The sequence below is a fragment of the Lactuca saligna genome, chromosome 7, assembly GCF_052625555.1.
Source record: "Lactuca saligna cultivar CGN05327 chromosome 7, ASM5262555v1, whole genome shotgun sequence".
NCBI classification, from domain to species: Eukaryota; Viridiplantae; Streptophyta; class Magnoliopsida; order Asterales; family Asteraceae; genus Lactuca; species Lactuca saligna.
The window spans coordinates 24,167,501-24,179,894 of record NC_136423.1 but is presented as its reverse complement, the minus strand read 5'-3'; the positions used below and the strand labels follow the sequence as shown (position 1 = coordinate 24,179,894).

Sequence of the window (12,394 nt, the reverse complement as noted above, 5' to 3'; positions counted from 1 at the left end):
AAATGGATGACATTCTTAGCTATTATTCACAATTTCAAATGCCACAACAATTTCAATTTCAACCACAAACCTAATTTTCATCACAACCGCCTTTCATACCTTCAACCAAAATTGTTTATGATTCAGAACATGAAGAACAATAACAACCTCAACAACAAAAGAATGGGAAGACCGTCCGAAAAAATGGACATAAAAAGAAGTTGAGTTAAGATTTCTAAAATATAATTTTAATTTTAGTATGATTTTATAAAAGTTTTTATTTTTTTTATTGAAATTAAAAAAAACTCATATATAAATCATTTACCATACCTTAGTTTATAGATGAAAATTGTAAAAACTGTAAAAATTGATTTGACGTCTATATGATATCTTTTTACCACCAGTCACAAATATCACTTTAAATTAAAAAACCCCTAATGTCCTAGCATACCATAATTTTCTTTTATTTTTGTCCTTTACCCGGTTTTACCCCTACAACCGGTCACCCCAATCTATGTGGCGCCCTAAATGGGTCTTCATGCGGACATGACTGCAATATGTGTTTTACTTAAAATTAATCATAAAGTTAATAACTTTGGAGAAAGAATATTCTTGGGCTGATTCGATCCCACAACCTAGAGTTTCATAAGGCATCGACAGTACCATTGAGTTCGACGCAATTTTGTATTTTTAATACTAAGCAATATATATAAAGATTTTGAGATTCAACCTCAGCCATATATTTCAAATCTGTTCTAACCCTCCGGTGTATCGCTACGACAGACCTGTTAAATTAAATGATTATATATTGTCACTCGTTCTTTTCTCCTCCGCCACCATAATTGCCACCACCACCACCATTACCACTATCTCTAACACCAGCTTACCCTACCACTGTCACCTCCGTCACTTATACCACTGTCACTTCTGTCACAACCATCTTTTCTACCACAAACTGTCATAATTATATATGATTACTCAGTCTGTGAACGGACATATATGTATAAACATTTATGATTAGGCATACATTGCTGCTATCGGTACGTTGGAACATTAGAGCGGCAAATAAGAAATACATGACTCAGGTTGAATCTTAAGATCTCTATTTTTTTAATCTCAAGTGAACCGTCGCGCATATATATATATATATATATATATATATATATATATATATATATATATATATATATATATAGATGAAAACAGTGAATAAACCATTAAGGGTATACAAGCTTAGGTACCCAAACATATTGTAATACATCGTTTTATTTGATATATTCATTGTTCTTAAACTTCAACCCCTAACTTGATTTACTTTCAAGATTTTCAAAATTTCACTATTATCTTTCTCTTTTATCATATTTTTTTGTCGAACGCTTACTAGGCTTTATATATTTTAGTTGAAAATGAAAATTATGTAATAGGAAGATAAATGTGTGATTTATAAAAATCTTGGAAGTAAATCAAGTTAGAAGTTAAATTACAAGAACATTGTACAATTAGAATGTATTATATGATATAAAACGACGTAGTATGGTGACTTTGGGTACCTAAGCTTATATACCCTTAAGGGTATATATATATATATATATATATATATATATATATATATATATATATAGGAACAGTAAAGTTCCTAAGGTTTTGGCTTAATTGGTCATCTGTTTATTTCTCTATAGTAATTCCATATGTTTTCTGGGTTTTCTACAATACCTTTTTTTTTTTTTTTTTTTTTTTTTTTTTTTTTTTGGTGTGTACAATGCATCCTTTTATGCCATTATCAACATTGGAGGTGGACACATGTTATTTGTATTTTTGTTTCACCGTTTTGTAACTCAATCACATTCGGATTAGTGTTATTCTTCTTCACCGTTTTTCTTCAGATTGCACCGCCTCTCTCTCATCTGATATCTTCTCAAATTTTCCAGTTTTCATCTCCCCTCACTCTTCCTCATCCGTTCTATTCCAATCGGCCTCACTACCTTTTTTTTTCTTCCATCCACCGCCATCGACTTTCATCTCCTTCTTGATATGTCAGGAAACCTTCATCTACAGCTTCGTAGCTCGAGGAACAATGGTTTTGGGGTCCTTTTATTCTTCTTCACCGTTTTTGTTAGCCACCTTCTTTTTCTTTCTCTAGCCACCGCCTTGCCTCACCAATCAGATGCAAGAAACTCCTTCTCCAACCTTTTTCTGTGCTGATCCTCTTCGTTCACATGCTTCTTTATTCGTAAACCTGAAACTCTCTTTTGACATCGATTGCATCTCCCTTCCAATTCTACGCTTATCTCTCTACACCCAAAAAAATTCATGTCGTCGCTCATAGCCTCATACAACCTATTAGCCACCGCCACCATCCCCACAATTTTCTCGACTTACGACACCGAGAGCAAACCACCAACTACCACTAACTACGACTTCATCTTTTTGGATATACCACAAACGAACGTAAACTCTAGTCTTAGTTACTGTTACCACCACCATCGGCCCTGATGTACTCGGATACTGTCGCCGGTGCGTTGAACTTCCGGTGAAACCACCATAGTCTAAAGCGTTGATCACACCAAATGACCACCGCCAACACAGTTGACGTTACACTTCACCTACCTTTAACCTAATGAATCGTCTGTGACATCCCCATTTTCACGGTCAGAAAAGACCAATTTTGTTTATGCTTTATAAAAACCAGAGTATCTCTTTTAATAAAAATGTTGCGGACTTTGTTCCCAGAAAAACATGATAATTTCATTATCAGAGCATTTCTGAAGAAATGTATTTTTATTCCTTTTAAAACATTTGGGATGTCATCGTCAATACAGAAACATAAGCATAAACAGAACTTACATTCATTTACACTAGTGTTCTATATCTCCTTAATCTCTCAGTGTAACGTAACTTCACATCGTCACCTGTGATACAAGTAAACTGAGTGGGTCAGGTTGGGAACCTGGTGAGTACATAGGATTTTCAACCCACAATAATATAATTATTATGTCTAATCATCAAACAATTAACCCAATTACCCATCCTCATTATCTTCTTTATTCCTAAATACTTTCCCTAAGGATTTATCCTAAGGTTCGTCTCCTACATCATATTTACCTCTTATCTCCTTACATCACATTTCCTTATATGTTTGTTCATAAAGACTCTCCCTAAGGATCATCACCTACATTGAATAGACAGTATTGATTCATGGATTACTCCCTTAATACGTGCCTAACAAAGGTTAGGGTATCATCGCATGAATACGTAGTTACAACATCGCCTGAACTCGTAACTCATACTAAGGGGTCAGAGTATCATTGCATGAATACGTAGTTACAACATCGACTGAACTCGTAATTCATCACTTACAGGTTATGAGCCTACTGGTGTATCCACGGGGTTGTTTATAATAGTCCGTGGTCGCCATCTATACTCTGGTACATGACTACATCTCCAAATTGCCAGACAAGGTTATAGTATCTTTCATCCTACATCACTGATTCATCATCACCTATATATCCTCAACTAATTATCATCACCTATCTCTCATCATTTTATTTCATCACACATCAACTATTTCATCTACCCATGTTTTATCCCAACGTGTTTGTAGATATAAAATAAATATATAGTTTAAATCATTTAAAACATGTATAAAATCATTCATCCAACATAGACAACAAGTATCTAGATAATATGCACACATGACACGTAATTTATATAAAATACTTCATATCTATGTGTAAGATGAAAGTAACTATGAAGTGATGATTCCAAACTCAGACAGCGCTTCGCTTCTTAACAATCTAATTTCCTTCGATGAAACCTAGTATTATTACCACTAGATTTTAGTCTAATATTTACCGTGACTAATTATTAGTCTTAGCATTATTATTATTATTTTTATTATTATTATTATTATTATTATTATTTTTATTATTTTTATTATTATTATTATTATTATTATTATTATTATTATTATTATTATTATTATTATTATTATTATTATTATTATTATTATTAGTATTACTATTACTATTACTATTACTATTATTATTATTATTATTATAAGGTCCTAATAACATTAATATATTTAAATAAAAGATATATTAGAAATAGTGTAGGCGTAGCTCACTTACAGCGGATTTTTATTAAAAAACCGGACTTCGCTGGAGCAGTGTTTCCGAACTGAAAGCTTTTCTTCTCGGAGATGTCGGGCGCTCCGGGGCTTCCTTCTCGTGCTAGGGAGGTTCCTTAGATGTGAGAGGGGTATAAGGAGGCTAGAGAGAAGTTATAGAGAGAAAGAGACATTATGGTGTGTTGAAAATATGAATGATTCATCCTTTATTTATAGAGATTTTATCGTAGAGTAGTCTCTAAGTTTCGTCCGCATCTTCCGCATACGAGCTTCATTTTCTACGTTATTTATATCCATGCGTTGGTATTTACGAGTTCTACAACTTTCATTTAGACCCCCTTGGCTAATTCTCATTGTATCTCAGATTTACAAAACTGTATTCGAAATCGCCGCGCTCGAAAAGTAGAGACTAAGATTCGTCCATATCTTTCGTATACGAGATTCGTTTTCAACTTTGTTTATATCCAAGTGTTAGTATTTATGAGCACTACAACTTTCATTTAGACATCGTTGACTAGTTCTCATTCTATCTCGGAATTGCAAAACTGTATCAAATTCGCCGCGCTTGAAGAGTAGAGACTAAGCTTCGTCCATATCTTTCGTATACGAGCTCCGTTTTCATCTGTCTTTTTATCGTTTAAATCCTATTAATGATATCTTCATTTCTTGTTTAGATTATTTTGGCTGAAAATCGACTAATCTAAAATTCGAATTTCGGGATGTGCACTGCTATGCTAAATCTTAGAAAAATCATAACTTCTTCATACGAAGTCAGATTTGGACATTCGTTTTATGCACGCTATCAGTTTAACATATAATACAACTTTCTTCTAGATCGCTAAGGCTAGATAGTATTTTGTCGTAAATTCACTTTTTACGATTCCCAGTGTCGCGCTGGTTTTACCGTAAAACTTCGACGGGTCATAACTTCTTCGTTATAACTCGGATTTCGGCGTTCTTGTATGTACAGAAACTTTGTGACATATACTATAACATTGTTAAGATTATTTATTCTAAATAATGTTCTATCAAAAAGTCATTTTTGATGCTCATTGTCTCTAAAGTGACTAGCCCTGATCTACGGGCGTTAGATCGTCTCCTTTACCCGATAGATTCCTGGGAAAAACAAATGTGGAGAAAAAGACAAATCCTTGACACCTTGTCGCCACCACCATGAAGCGAGGATTTTGAAACCAGAAAGCACTGTGATCACAAAAAGCTTCGATTAGAGTGACTTTACATAAGTTTCTTGTAACATCCTGAAATTCAGGTATATCTATTTTACCCTTCTTTTTTACCAAATTGTCAAGTTTAGCCCATAAGTGAAAAATGTTGCAAATGAGTACGATGGGCGTATTGAAGAGTACGTTGCGCGTAATCATGCACTTATTATGGATGTGGACTCAATTAGGTACGCTGGGCGTAACTGGCTTAGATGCAAAACCCTAAATGAGACTTGAGGACTATAAAAGGAGTTATATGGTCCTTAACTCAACCACCATATTACAGATAGTGAAACCCTAAGAGAGCAAAACCCCGTTATAAGCTTGTGTGTGTGCTCTTAAGCTTGAAAGTGCCATTTTGTGGTGGTGAAGAAGAAGAGGAGGCTATTGTGGAAGCTAGAAGTTGGAGGACAAGCTTAAATCCGAGTTCTACAGAGGTTGGAGCTTCACTTGGAGGTAAAAAGCTCAAAGCTGTCCTTTTCATCTTTAATTTGTGCTTTATGGACCCATTTTTAGGGTTTTTGGGTCCAAGGTGGAGACTTTATGAGCAAAGGGTCTCCATAAGCTTAGATCTGCCCTATTCCAGTGTAATATGTGTTATAGGTTCATAAAAATCCAATCTTGGATGTGGATATTAAGTCATGCATGAGACGAGGGCTTAATGAGGAAAAAAGAAAGGTGTTTGGAGTGATTGGTGGCCTTTACAGCCATGCAAAGGCTTAAAGGTTTCGACTTTATGAATCAAGTGGCCTTAGAATAGTCAGATCTGGAATTGGAGCTTATGTCGTAACCGTTTAAGAACAAAAATCATTAAGAGCACAAGATTGGGACTTACGCTGGGCGTAATCCCAATACGCGCAACCTAGGGGGTCGAGCTCCCCGATTCTATGAAGCATCCGGGTATGCCCAATGTATAGAGTTGGTACGCACCGCGTACTCCGGAGGGTTGACTTTCGTTGACTTTTAGGGTTTGGTCAATACTTGGACCTTTGAGCCAATTGAGGGGTAAAATGGTCTTTTACCCTTCTGAGGGAATTTAGAGAGGGACTAGTCTATCCTTTGAGAGTCGTATTGATTAGGATAATTTATTTTATGTGATTAGGCGGAGGCTAGATCAATATTTCGACTTTGAGATTATCCGAGTTACCCGAGGTGAGTCTTCTCACTATACTTTACCAAGATTGGTAATTAGAGTTATGTGACTGAGTATCTTGTATGCTATTTATATGATGTGATACACTGCATTATTTCTATGTGATTTGTGCTATGTATGATTCAGAGTTTACAGAGTTAGGACCGGAAGGTCTACAAAGTTAGGACCAGAGGGTCCATAGTGTTATGGGACTGGAGGGTCCTACTGAGACACATTGACCAGAAGGTCATACAACGTTACAGCCTTAAGTGGCTAATATGTGTTGTATGTGGTATTTTGCTGGAACTCACTAAGCTTCGTGCTTACTGTGTTATGTGTTATGTGTTTCAGGTTCTTATCAGGATCGCGGGAAGGTGGCGACTCGATTGTACATGCAAAGAGAAAAGAGTTGTAAATGAGGATCCTGGATTTTGATAATGTTTTGAAAACTTTGTTGAGTATTAAATGGTGTTTATTTAAAATGACATGTGTTTTATGAAATTAAAAATGAAATATTTGGCTTGAAAGTTTACGTTGTTACATTTTTGCTTACCGTAACCAAATTCTACCGATTTGCTATTTCTTTCATTTTGTTTTGTTGTTTTTTCTACTAATACGAAGGTTTTTTTTATCAGTAATTCCAACCCTAAACCTGCGCCGCTTAACTATTGCCATCAGCAACATGTATTGTATTCTCTGCTATTTGTGCAAAATTAATTTCATGGAAACCCAAACTAAGCTAATTTTATCTTGTGTTGTGCTTCATATGAATGGGCTGGAGGCACTACATCTTTTGATTGTTTATTTGTTATATGATAAATCACTTTTTTTTGGTCAATTTATAGGTGCAATAAGGATAAGAAAACGGGAAATGGTTATAACCACATGAGGTATGGAAATTTTACAAATATTTATGCTATGAGATTTGCAAGTTGGGTATGTAGCCTCAAATTTTCTGAAATAGATGTAAACAAATGTTGAGTATAAAAATATCTTTTGTTCTACATTATCACTGATTTCATTTTCCAGCTTAACTGTTCCTAAATTGTCCAATTTAGTAATAGGAATATGGTAGATTGACTAAGAGACATTCTCGAATATCTGACTGAAAATCTGATATGATGTTTCTTTTGAAACAATGAGTATTTTTTGTAAATAATGACGGTTCACGACTGTTTTTAAAAGTTTTAAATTTCTTTGATTTTTGGAATGTTTCATAAAATCATGTATTTTATATATCTAGGCAGCCCAAAGATGTATTTGGATTTGAAACCCTATTACTGGTGGTGAAATATGAAGGTCGATATAACAACTTATATGCCTGAATGTGTAACTTATTCAAGGGTAAAAGCACAAAATCAGAGCCGTATGGATATTTGGAACCTTACCAACGCCCATGTGTAAGTGGGATGACATTACCATGGATTTCATAACCAAGTTGCTGAGGACGAAAGAGGGCCATGAAATGATTTGGGTTATAGTATACCGATAGACAAAGAGTGAGAATTTTGTAGTTACTTGAGAAAACTGGTCTATGGAGAAGTTGCCAAAAACCTACCTGAAAGAGATTGTCAAAATTAATGGAGTACCCTTATCGATTGTTTCAGATAGATACATTCAATTTACTTCCAGATTCTGGAAGAGTTTGCAAAAAGTAGGCACAAAATTGTGTTTAAGTACTGCCTATCATCCACAAAGGGATGGACAAAGTGAAAGAACTATCCAAACTTTGGAGGATATGTTGCAAAAAAGAATTTTAGAGTTCACTGGTAGTTGGATGATCACTTACCATTAGCATAATTTTCCTGCAACAATAGTTATCACTTAAGAATCAAAATACCTCCTTACAAAGCATTATATGGATGGAACTTTCGTATACCATCCTGTTGGTTAGAACCATGAGAGAAACACTTTTGTGGGTCCTGAGATGGTACAATAGACCGCTAATAAAGTGAATCATCCAAGAAAAAATGTTAGTTGCTCAAAATCGTCAGAAGATCTATGCATATACGAAGCAATAGCCTATAACGTTTGAGGTTGGTGATCAAGTACTACTTAAAGTGTCTACATAGATGGCACTGATCATATTTGGAAAATGTAGGAAGTTAAATCCTCATTTTATTGGTCCATTCAAATTACTTCCGAAGATTAGGAAACAAGCTTAAAGCTTGAATTGCCACTTGAACTAGAATGTATCCACAACACCTTTCATGTTTTCTAATTGAAGAAGTCTTGGGAAAAGCTCCTTATATGATTCCACATTTTGAATTAAGAATTTATGACAATAAGAGTCTAGTCGACGAGCTGAAGTAATTGTTGACCGCAAAAGAAATAAATTGCGACATAAGATGATTGACTTAGTGTTGGTTCGGTGGAAACATTCAGCGGGGCCAAACATCACCTGGGAGACATAAAGCGACATGAAAATCGTTATCCACATCTATTTGCTAATGCATGATTCGGGGATGGATTCATCCTAAGGAGGAAATAATTGTAACATCCACGTTTATGGCTATGCAAAGTTACGAATTTGCATGTATGTTGTTCGACTATTGAAATCTTCTATGAATAAATAAAAGTAAATAATATATATATATATATATATATATATATATATATATATATATATGTGTGTGTGTGTGTGTGTGTGTGTGTGTGTGTTTGTGTGTTATGTGATTTTTATAGATATTAGGTGTATATGATATTTGTGTGAAATCTTACGTCGAAACATAATAAATAAGGCTAAAATAAAAATTAAAAATAAAATTTTATTTAGGATAAATAATCTAAATAAAAGTCATAGTAATCGGAAAAACGAACTCGTACATATAAAGAACGCCTAAATCTGATTTCGTGAGAGGAAGTTATGATTTTCTAAGTTTCAATGTAGCAATATACGACTCAGAAACCGAAATTTAAATCAGTTGATTGTTAGGAAAAACAATCTAAATGAAAGTGGACGATCTCGTCAATAGTATTTTGTCGATATAAAGACAACTGAGAATGGAGGCCATATGAGAAAGTTATGATTTTAATAAGTACTTTAATACTCTAAGTGTGTTAAAAATATAAATTTAAAAATAAAGTGAGAATTAGCTGACAGAGTCTAAATGAAAGTTGTAGTACTTGTTGATAGCTACGAGTGGATCTAGAGAAGGTCGAAAACAAAGCACGTATGAAGAAAATATAAAATTTTGAAGAAAATAGAGTTTTATGTTCGCACCGATAGAATACGCAACACCCACATACACTTAGACGTGTCCCACCATCTTTTTTTTCACGTGTCACAAAGTTGTTAGAGCCACGTCATCAGACCCGACCAAGTCTGCGGCGCGCCATCGTCTCTAGCCTATATATATATATATATATGTGTGTGTGTGTGTGTGTGTGTGTGTGTGTGTGTGTGTGTGTCCTCGGCTCATTTCTCCTCACCAATTGACCGAATCCTCTTGAACCTCTCCCACCCCTTAACCCCTTTTACTCCCTCGTTCCTGAATACTTTAGCGAGGCCCTGCGGCTTCAAAGAGCTAGAGAAATAAAAGTTCTTATATCAGAATTCTACCTGCAAAATTGCCAGTTCTCATTAGAAAACTTTGTAAGTTAAGCTGCACTTATTATGCTTTCAGTATAACTTATATTTAAAGTCATAGTTGTTATTATGAACCTATAAATAAGATTTGTTATTGATTCTAAGTCATTATATTGATTGATCTACTTACGGGAGTGATGTATAGGCTGAACTTAGTGAGGTGTTTAAAGTGAGATTTCCAAAAAGTATACTTTTTATACCAAGCACATCTTACCTCCGATATTATCCTACATGGTTATTCCTTATTTAATAGATCTTGATGTAGACATTGAGATTATTGAAGAATCTAGACTATCAGTATTATAATAATAAGGAATATGCAAATAGATTAATACTTAATGCTATATGCATCTAGGCCTTTTTGAAAGGATTAAGTGTTAAGGCGAAGCGCTGCTCTAACCCCAAATCACATACTTTTGTCAGGTGAATGCATAGTTACTTTAAAAAGAAAGTTTTAATAAAAATATTTATTTAATGATAAATATATTAATTATAATCTATATTATTTATATACTATAATAGTAATGCTTATTAAGAACTGTGTTGGAATCAGATTTGCCTTTAGTTATTGTCTAGGTTAGTTATAGACTTACAAAGGGTGCTTAGTTCAGTTGAATATTTGATAGGTCTCATTCTGAGGTAGAGTGTGATATAGTCCTCTTATTTTTGCACTTGATAGGTCTCATTCTGAGGTAGAGTGTGATATCAGAGCGAAGTGTAGTAGTCCTCTTATTTTTGGATGACTAGAAAAGGTGGGCCCAGATTAGACAATTGGCAAGTATGTCTGGGTCATCAACCAGTTTTTACTGTCAAAAGATGATCTTTTACTGTCAAAAGATGACGCTTGATGAAGATGATAATGGTGAAAATCAAAAGAAACTTTTACTGTCAAAAGAGGATTGAGAAGAGAGAACAAAGTGTAGTAACTCCAATCAAGATCAATATGGACAAGGAAGAGGCCGGAGTCAAGGAAGAGGTCGAGATGGCCGGTTCCAAAGCTATGACAATCGAAGAGTGCAAGGTATGTATTGAGATAAGCAACATATAAAATGCTATAATTGTCAAGAATAGGAACAATATGGAGCCGCATGTCCTAAGAAAGGAACAAAGAAAGAAGAAGCTAATTTGATCCAGGATGATGATGAGTCAACACTACTTTAAGCAAGCAGACTACTTTCAAAATTAAAGTGCATGGACTCTTTGAACATGAATCTTTTTGGCTTTAGAGTTCGGCCACATAATAATTTTTAATGTTTTTGGTAGTTTTAGTCCCATTTCTTTATTGTTTCTCAATTTTTTCCACACAACTTTCAACATCTCATTAAATTCCACCGCCTCACATAATAATTTTCAAGTTTTTGTAGTTTTAGTCCCCTTTCTTTATTGTTTCTCAATATTGTCACGCAACTTTCACCGCCTCATTGGATTTCATCACCTTTTACTAATAAATACTTTTTTAAACAAACTTCTTATTTGACTGCCATCTAAATAAAAATTATTATAATACAAAAAAAAAAAAAAATCAATAGTATAGAATCGACCATTGTTTCTGAAGTCAGTAGTAACACACCAATCATATACACTCGACAAAAATTAAGAATAAACAAAAAAAGATTGACCCGTGCAAGTTTAGATTAATGCAACAGCTTTCGGATACACGAAAGTAAAGTTTCCATCTATTATATTTCTTCCTATTTTTCTCTCTTACAGCAGCAACAACAGAATACCCTTTTTTTTTCTCGTCACATTTGAGTTGCAAGGATTGGAGGGAGGGGCTAAAACAACACCCTGTCTCTTTAAATTGCCATTGACAATCTATGCTTATAGTTCAACCGCTAAACTGTTTTAGTCATTTGAAACCCTAAGCATATATTAAGCTATTCATGTCTTTTTTTTTTTTTTTTTCTCTTACAACCTTCAACATAGTCACACGGACGCATGAACAGCATGCATCAACAACCTATATCCAATCATGCATCTGTAATATACTTACAGGGTTGTTCTTATCTAGCAAGTGTTGATAATTAAAATGCCCAAATTAACCAAATCAATTTCTGTGCTTTACTTATACGAAGAGAGAAGGGATATAAAGATGGCAAAAGATCGATCACCACTGCAATTTACACTTTCTGCCCTTAATGAAATTATAAGGTCCTTGGTGTATATAATTAAACTAACAATACATAATGTGGTACAGCATATATTTTTTATTATCTGAAACGTATACCCCGACTATAATGTCTCTTCTTATAATTTATACCTGGAGAGAAGCCTCTACTTGCATTCTAGATCGAAGCTAAGAGCTTCCACCTCTGTAATCTTGATCATCATATGAATGTACCTTC

General features: G+C 34.3%; 1 pseudogene across 1 annotated transcript in view; it reads right to left on the bottom strand.

The window, feature by feature from the left end:
• Nucleotides 1–12,132: 12,132 nt before the first annotated feature.
• The window catches only part of LOC145004934 (protein LIGHT-DEPENDENT SHORT HYPOCOTYLS 10 pseudogene), a 31,261-nt pseudogene continuing 30,999 nt past the window's right edge, over nt 12,133–12,394 (bottom strand). Inside the window, exon 2 of the transcript XR_013662465.1 lies at nt 12,133–12,394. This exon is cut by the window's right edge and continues 12 nt beyond it. The product of XR_013662465.1 is annotated as a protein LIGHT-DEPENDENT SHORT HYPOCOTYLS 10 pseudogene (transcript).